The sequence below is a fragment of the Panthera onca genome, chromosome B2 (assembly GCF_046562875.1).
Source record: "Panthera onca isolate mPanOnc1 chromosome B2, mPanOnc1 haplotype 2, whole genome shotgun sequence".
NCBI classification, from domain to species: domain Eukaryota; kingdom Metazoa; phylum Chordata; class Mammalia; order Carnivora; family Felidae; genus Panthera; species Panthera onca.
This window is the reverse complement of record NC_138343.1, coordinates 57872154-57880704: the sequence shown is the minus strand read 5'-3', so window position 1 is coordinate 57880704 and position 8551 is coordinate 57872154.

Sequence of the window (8551 nt, the reverse complement as noted above, 5' to 3'; positions counted from 1 at the left end):
CTTCCTTACAGCCTGTATCCTTTCCCTTTTAGGAGTTCTGTGGAATAAACTGGCTCACTTATACTAGTCTCCTTCTCCACAGGAACTGTAGGTTGAAGTATCATGAACTCTGCTAAGTTAGCTAGCAATCTTCCATCTGCTTTCTGTCTCCAAAAAATTTATGAACATTCCCACCACTGATATATCCTCTCCATTTTTTGTATCTTTGTAAATTTATACTTTGTTTTATTCATGGTAAAGAAAAGACTTGTTGAGGGGAGGCAATAGGAGGAATTGCATAAGGCTAGTCTTTCATTTTTAACCAAAACTAGTAATAAAAATTACTTTTGTGAGACTATCCAGTTGTGATATAGGGACAATGCTAATTTCTACCAGGAGAATACAGCACATGCTTAGCAGCTGAAATGTTTGAGATTCTTCAGGCAAGAAAGAAAAAAACAAAATGAGGTTCTTACTAGACGTCAACTTCTACCATCTTTGAACATCAGTGTCCCCATCCTCAACCCCATCAGCTTTTCTGATGCTTTCTCTTCTTTTTTCCTTTTCACCCTACCACACATCTCCAACAACCTTCACCATCCACCCAGCACCATTAGGTAGGCACAACATTGGATGAATGAATGTTGACAAATACCTTTCAGTGTTCCCTAAGCCTAAGTCTGAGCCCTCTTTATAAATTCTTTGAGGGAAATTTTTTTTAATTTAAAAAAAAAATTTTTTTTTTTGTTTTTATTTTATTTTAGTTTCAGGTATAGAATTTAGTGATTTATCACTTACATACAACACCTGGTGCTCATCACAAGAGCCCTCCTAAAATACACATCACCTATTAACTTTAATATGCTACTTAAGCATTTTCTTTAAAACTTCTTTTTTTATTCTAGACCTATTTTATTGTCAAATAATGGTATCTTTTGTGTGCTCTTAGGAGAATTTACTGAAATGATCTTGCTTGTAAAATATAAAAATAAATATAAAATATTCTGTGGACATTAGAAAATCAGATATGCTCCATATATAGGGAAAATTCTGACATCTTTTCATTGCATTTTAGTAACCATATTTTTCAAATCTGTTTTTTCCAACCGGTTATTTTATAATTTAGTAACGATGTGCTAAATTCCCTACTTTGATTTCTAATGGATTTTATTTTACATGTTCATTATTTTACGTATATGTATTGCTTTGTGACTTTTATAAGTCATTGTATTTCTGTGTTTTGAACTTATATTGCTATTGAAGGCTAGCTAGTCCCTGATCTGATTTTTTGGTTTACATTTGTCTGATCTAACTTTGTCTGCTCACTTCTGAGTCATTGGGTCTCACATATGTCAAATTTAAACTATTAGAAAAACCTTAACCTTATTTCAATAATTTCAATGTTTTTATTGCTGCAATTTTATGCTTTATGGATTTATAACATTTTCCTTCTCTACTGTGCTAGGTTATAATTGTTTTGTCACTAACTTTGAAGATAGACCTCCTCTTTTAATTTTGTGAAAAGTTATATTAATGTTTTTATAAAAATTTAAATCTGTCGTTTTGGCTGTAATAAGAACATAACTATGATTTTCAGCTTCTCTTTGAACAAGATTCAGTGTTTAGCATTATATGCCCTCAACTAGTTTTTCCATTATTTTCTAAATATTAGATTGAAAACTACTTATTGATTTTACAACATAGATTTTCTCCTTAAAATGTAACATTTTGTATTCAATATTTAGCTACATTTAATATAATTATTTAGACATTTTTGTATATTTTTCTAAATTGAAATTTCATTAGCAGTAATTTTCTCATTTTGAATTTCTGTCTGCTGAATCATATTTCACCCATTGTGAACAGGTTCTCAAAGGATAGCTTTATAGATAGATATACTTCTGTAAACATTTTCATCATAGTTTTATTTTACTCATCATATTATGTCATTTTCCTTCAGCTTGCTTTATATGAAACTGTTTCCTTTGACTACTTGGTCAAGTTTATAAATGTGTTTGTAAACTCTGTTAACATTTTTATAATTATTTTCTTCTATTAAAAAAAACTTTATTTTTGTATCTTCAAGCACTAGATGTTCTAATTTATATCCTCAATTTAAATTGGGAACTGTAATCTTTCTTTATGGGTACCATAAACATTTTTGGTTTTGTTGTCCTATCCTTGGTATGTGGAAGTTTATGTTTGACCAGTTTTGGTTTGTAATCAAAGAGAAGTTGTACTCTGTTTTGGCAGAGGAGAGACAGCAGATGTGGAAGGAGATGAGGACTTGTTCTTGCTTTAACTTACAGTTTCTTTCATGGAGGTGATTAGGTAGAGAAGATTCCAAACCCAGACCAAGGGAGAAAACAAGAAGCACAAATAGCAGAAATAGCAGCCTTGCCCAACATGCTGAGAGCTGCTGTCATTGGTACCCACTGCTGATTTTTTTTTTCCTGTGCTGGAGATCTGAATTAACAAGGAAAGGGTTTTCACTGGGACAAAGTATATGGTTGATACTCATGCTAGCACCAAGAACATCCCTCACCATCCTGGACAGCCAGGTTCTCAGTTTGACTGGCATGTGTTTCAAGAGACAAAGCTAATGTAAGCTCCTATAAGACTAATGCTGAATCTTCACAGGTTGAAATGTTGATCCTCACAGGTGAAAGAGAATTTCAGTTGGACAGCTTTGTTTTAAAAGCTCTCTAACATTTCAAGGTCAGGAAAATGAAGAAGAACCAGAAAGGAGAGAGAGATAATGAGCTACTAGGGAAGTAGAATCCAAAACAAGAGAAAATTGGGTGTAGAGAGTAAAGAAAGTATTTCAAGGAGGAAAGATGTCATCTAAGTCATATACTGCAGCTATTGAGTAAGATGGGGAATCAGAAATGGCCATTCGATTGTCAGTGTGGGAGAAAAAAAATAAGCTTGACAAAGGTAATTTCATGAAAGCCTAATGGAGTTGGTAAAGACAGAATGAGCAGGAAACAATTAGAAACAGCTAATATAAACAGTTCTTAGGGAATTTTGTTATAGAGGGAAGTCTCAAACTAAAGAACTATGTGGAGGAGAAGAATGGTCAAGGAAGATATTTTCTCTTTTTTAAGATCAAAGATACTAAAGCATGGTTGTAAGCAGCTGAGAATAATATACTACAGAGAAAAATAGTTGATGAAGTGGGAAACAGGAAACAATAGCAAGTATAATACTGTTGAAAAGTAAAATGTAGCCCTGCATTTGGGGTGCTGTAGGGGACCCACTGGCTCTCACTCACCAAAATTCAGTGGTATTTTATTTTTTTATTATTTACATATATATTTGATGTTTATTTATTTTTGAGAGAGAGAGAGAGAGAGTGTGAGCCAGGGAGGGGCAGAGAGAGAGAGTGAGACACCGAATCTGAAGCAGGCTCCAGGCTCTGAGCTGGCAGCACGGAGCTCAACACGGGGTTCGAACCCACGAACCATGAGATCATGACCTGAGCTGAAGTCAGACGCTTAACCTACTGAGCCACCCAGGTGCCCCCATCCAGTGGTCTTTTAAATAGAAACTTGAAGGGAAAGGAGGTGTGAGATAGTCTCACAGTTATTTCCTATATTCTCCCAAAGTTGAACTTTTTCATGTCTTATTTGACATACCTTTATTGTGCTATTATTTTTTCTCTAAGATTCTCTTTTAGAAATAATTTAAAAATAAGTTAAATTTCAGTTACTTCCCTCCTTATCCCCATTGAGTGCACTAATATGTAGACTCATTATTCTTTAGCTTTTAAAGACTTAAGATAGTCAATATTTTTCTTAAAGCACATCAGTCTTTATGCTGGCATAGAATCAAGATTAAAAATAGATTACTGCCCACTTGAAAGTTTGAGTTTCTAAAAATCTAATGTTTTTTCAATTAACATAAAAGTTATAGATTTGTCTGAGGAAAGAAAATGTCCCTGAACAGTGCCAGAAAGCTTATTAACATAGTAATAAGCTTATTACCATAGTTGCAGGGAGTACACAGACAAGGAAGAAGTACCAATATACCTACATCACACTGAGTGTATAATATTTCAGTCTGTTCTATGTGCTGGTGAAATTCAGTGTGTTTTATTTGTCACATCATTCGAAAAGACAAAGAATTTTCCATGTTTCGTAAAAATAATATGAAACCTGCCCCCCATCAACACACACAAAAGACTTTGGCTTTTTAAGTTTAAATATTATACTATATGATGATAAGAGACAGGCCATGGCTTAAAACCACACAATATAAAGTTTTGTTTCTATTTAAATCAAACTAAAAATTGTCTTACAATGACAGTGATTATTAGCTTCCTCTTCCCCTCAGAGACCACTTGCTGTTCTTGCTTGAGTTGAAGTAAAAGGCTCATTGGACATAGAAATTCCAATAGTGACAGGTTAGCAATGAGACTCTTATTTCCAATTAATAAAGCCTTTAAAACGAGATACAGTACAAATTACATTCAATCTTTGATACATTTTTGGGAATTCACTTTTATTCCATGGTAAGAAAGCATGATGAATCAGATTTTTTTTATACTTGAATTTCTATCAGCCATCAGAGAATGTTCCCAAACACAGAATATAACTTTTCGAGTCAAAGAGAAAATGTTAGCCAGGACCCCAGAGTGTTTTGCCAGTTCACAGACTCGTGGGTCTTGTCATGTTAAGTTATACACTGAATCTTCATTTATTCGGGTTAACAAATTCTTAAGAGTTTATGAATGCCCTAGTTTGGGAATTTGTGATTGTTCCAATAGTGATGCATCTGTGGCTCCCTCCTTAATGAGGAATCATTTGTTACTCTAAAAGGACAGTGCTGGATTTTCTAAATACCAGGCTATCTAAAATGAAATCTTAGACCCAAACGAATGAACTTGCGTTTCCTTCTTTTGTCCCCAAAATGAATGCTCACCAAGAGCAGTTGCATAGTACATGCCATTTTTACAAATGCAAGCTCATCAGAATGTACATAAATGCACTTAAGACCCTACAGAGCCAGCAGCACAAAACTATGATAGTGGACAGTTATCTTTTCAGCTATTCTCAATAAGGACCATGTATCTTCTACCTTTATTAAGACCTCATTTTGTTTTCTTTTTACTATAATAGGCCAACACAGTCACAAATAACAATGGGAGTATTTTTTCAGATCTCAGTTTTCAAAATACGGTATTAGTGCAGTTTATTCAACCAAAGCCCAGTAACTAATGGTGCAGTCTGTTTGTGACCACTTCCTTCCAAGATCCTGTTGTTTGCCCAAACTCTCTCCATCTCCCTCCTGATAGAATTCATTCCATGTTTTATCAGATTAAACTTCCAGGTTTTTTCTGAAAGGAGAAAGGAACAGGGAAACCCTCTGTGTTGTGCTATCATGGATGGCATCAATTAAAGTTTCAGAATTTCCCAATTCTCTGTACCTCACAGATAGCACAAATTCTTGTGTTATAAATTCTGTGTACTGTCACAGAGAAATGAATATATGCTGCATGGGGATTTCAGCAAGGGACTAACTTGGCATTAGAAGAACACTCTGTCTTGGAATTTACATTGTCCCTGCGCACATGCTTGGGCTCAAGTCTTTGAATCATTACACCCTCAGACATACTAAAGACCACCCCTCCTTTAAGCATTCCACTTAGAAAAGTTATAGAAACATACTTACTGCTATATCCAGATTATAATACCCAGATTACTTAGTTTATAGAAAAGGTAGACCAATCTACATAGTTGTAAGTTTCTCCATTTCTTTTCTCTTATAAAGCAGTTACGATTAATGTTTTATATCTTTAGATCCTACAGTTCTTGAACTGTAAAGCATTATGTTCCAAACACAATAATGAGAAAATATTTTTATTAATTCTCTATTCTCTATTTGCGCTTCCATAAAACTTCTTAATCCAGATGATTAGAGCAGAAATCATATTCCAAAGATAATTTATGTTAAAACTCTGTTATCTATTACTTTTTAAAAAATTATGTGATGAGTGTGTACAAATGTATTTATATGTTTATACCATATAGTTATATTTAAAGTTGAAGTTGTTTTTATCTAATTTTTAAAAACAGCATATAAAAAACAAATTGAAAACAATTTACATTTCTGTAGTACTGAATTTGGCTTAACATCTCACATGAGGCATTAGAACCTATACCTCTCTTTCAGCACCAAGTATGTCAGAATGTTCCAGCATCTCCATTTTGCTATTTTAAATATTATCTTCTATGATAACTGTTGAAGCCTTTCTGTAGGAGTCAATTCAAAGAACACTTTAAGAACAAACCAGAGTTTGTGAGTTTGGCTATATGCAGCTGATATAACTGAAAGCTAAAATTTTATGGTTCAGATCATCAATTTCCATTTCAATTTTATTGTCTATCTTCAAGCTATCTGAAAGAATGGTCATAAGTGTGATTTCTGAGTCTAAAGTTGCTGCAATTTGAGACCCTATAAATATAGATGTCATAGTGATGATGGATTTAGTGCTGTACTGGGTTTGCCTAAACAAGTCTTCCCAGAGCAGGTTTTGTCTGACTCCAAGTGATGGATGATGGAAACCAATTGCTCATGAAACTTTATTGTTCTGTGTGTATGTGTGTGGCCATGCATGTATGTGTGTTTTTGATAGAAGTGAACATTCATCAGCCATTCTCAAATATATTATCCTTTGATTTCCATGAATTTCCTATAATTCATTATAACTAGTCTCTTGGGCAGACATACACATTGCAGAGGTTAACCATTACAACTTAACATCTATATGATGGCTTGCCTGTCTATTTCTCCCCTTGGTATATCAGAGGAAGTCAAAGAAAGCAGTAGGGTTTTGGAATCAGAGATTAAGAAATCCCAGCTCTGGAACCATTAGCAGTGGATTTGGACAAGTTGTTTGCTCTGTTAAAGCCTCTGAACCCTGATTATTTCAGAGGTAGAATGGGGATAATAATAATGTTTAGAGTAAACAAGATAATGCAATATAGAACACTTAGTATATCTAATATGGGTAAATAAAGAAAGTATGAATATGTTTCACCTAAAATATATGGTGGTAATAAATGTCTAGATGAGCTAGATTTCTGCATTTCAACAGATTTCCATTGAATACTGTATTTTCTGTAGTTCATTCAACATTATTTTTCTCAGTTTTGTGTCCTTTAGTTTTTTTTTGCTTTGACTCCGTAGTTTTCTAACTGTTGATAATAATACCACTTCTATTATAATTACCTACTCCATTGTTTTATAATACTCTTATTCTATCAGTATTATCCTTAGTTCATGTAATCTGTTGTTATATGGTAAATATACTTCTTATTTTCTCAATTATGTATAATTTAAATCTAACTTGAGAAAAACAAAAATTCTTTTGTGTATATGATATACAAATATTATTATGGCCTTATCCATTTTATGACCTGGATTTAAACAATAAATTTAGAGCAACTAGAATCCTGATACTTTGAAGACAGAAGTACACAACTGCATATGGAGCATAAAATGGGAAGCGGGTGGTAAAGCAAGAGAGTTACAGATTAAACACTTCTAGGGAAAGAGTGAGTTTAAGATTGTCTAACCTGGAATGAAAGAGAGAAACAGACATCCAGTTTAACAACAGTCTGAATAAACATACTTATGCTATGGCCCTACAAAATCTATGTTGAAGTCTTAAGCCCAAGTACCTTAGAATGTGATTGTATCTGGATTATGGTTAAATGTGGTTATGTGGATGGGCCCTAATCAAGTATGACTGATGTCCTTACTAGAAGGCGAAGAGACAGCCAGAAGTGTGTGCGCACAGAGGAAAGACCATGTGAGGATACAAGGAAAAAGCAGAAGATTGGGCTCTCAGGGTAAACAAAATAGGCTAATACCCTGATCTTAGATTCCCAACCCCCGATCTGTGTGAAAATAAATTTTGGTTAAGTCCCCCAGTCAGTGGTATTTTGTTAGGTTAGACATAGGAGACTAAGACACCAAACAAAATAAGTCAACCAAACAAAAAAACCTAACATTTACAGAGTGTCTGACTTTTTTTGCTAATTGCTCGTTTTCTATTCAACAATCAAGAAATGAGTGGATTGACATAATTTTTACCATTACCATACTTGTACATTGCATTTATGGATATGGAAATTGAGTATCAAAAAAGTTAGTAGTCTTGCCTATTTGTCTCATCCCATTTTCCTGCAGACATTCCAGCACACAGGACATGATTGTGCTCCAGCACCCCCCAGGTTTTCTTTCAATTTACTCAAATCCCTCCTGCCTCCAGGGGCTTTTGCATATGATGTTGCCTCTGCCCAGCACATTCTTACCTAATTCTGCTGGTCTACTGATTCCTACTTATTTTTCAGATTCCATGTCAAATCTTACGTCCTTGAAAATGTGTTCCCTGAGATCTCAGTTTAAATCAGCCCACTACTCTTTTAAGCATTTTGATGCTTACTATATGTTATCTTCTCTCTTGAGATTTGAATTACAAAAGATGTCACTAATGCTGTTTTGTCAATCTTGTATCCTACCATGGACTGTCTTGCCTGACACATAATAATATTGAAAAATACCT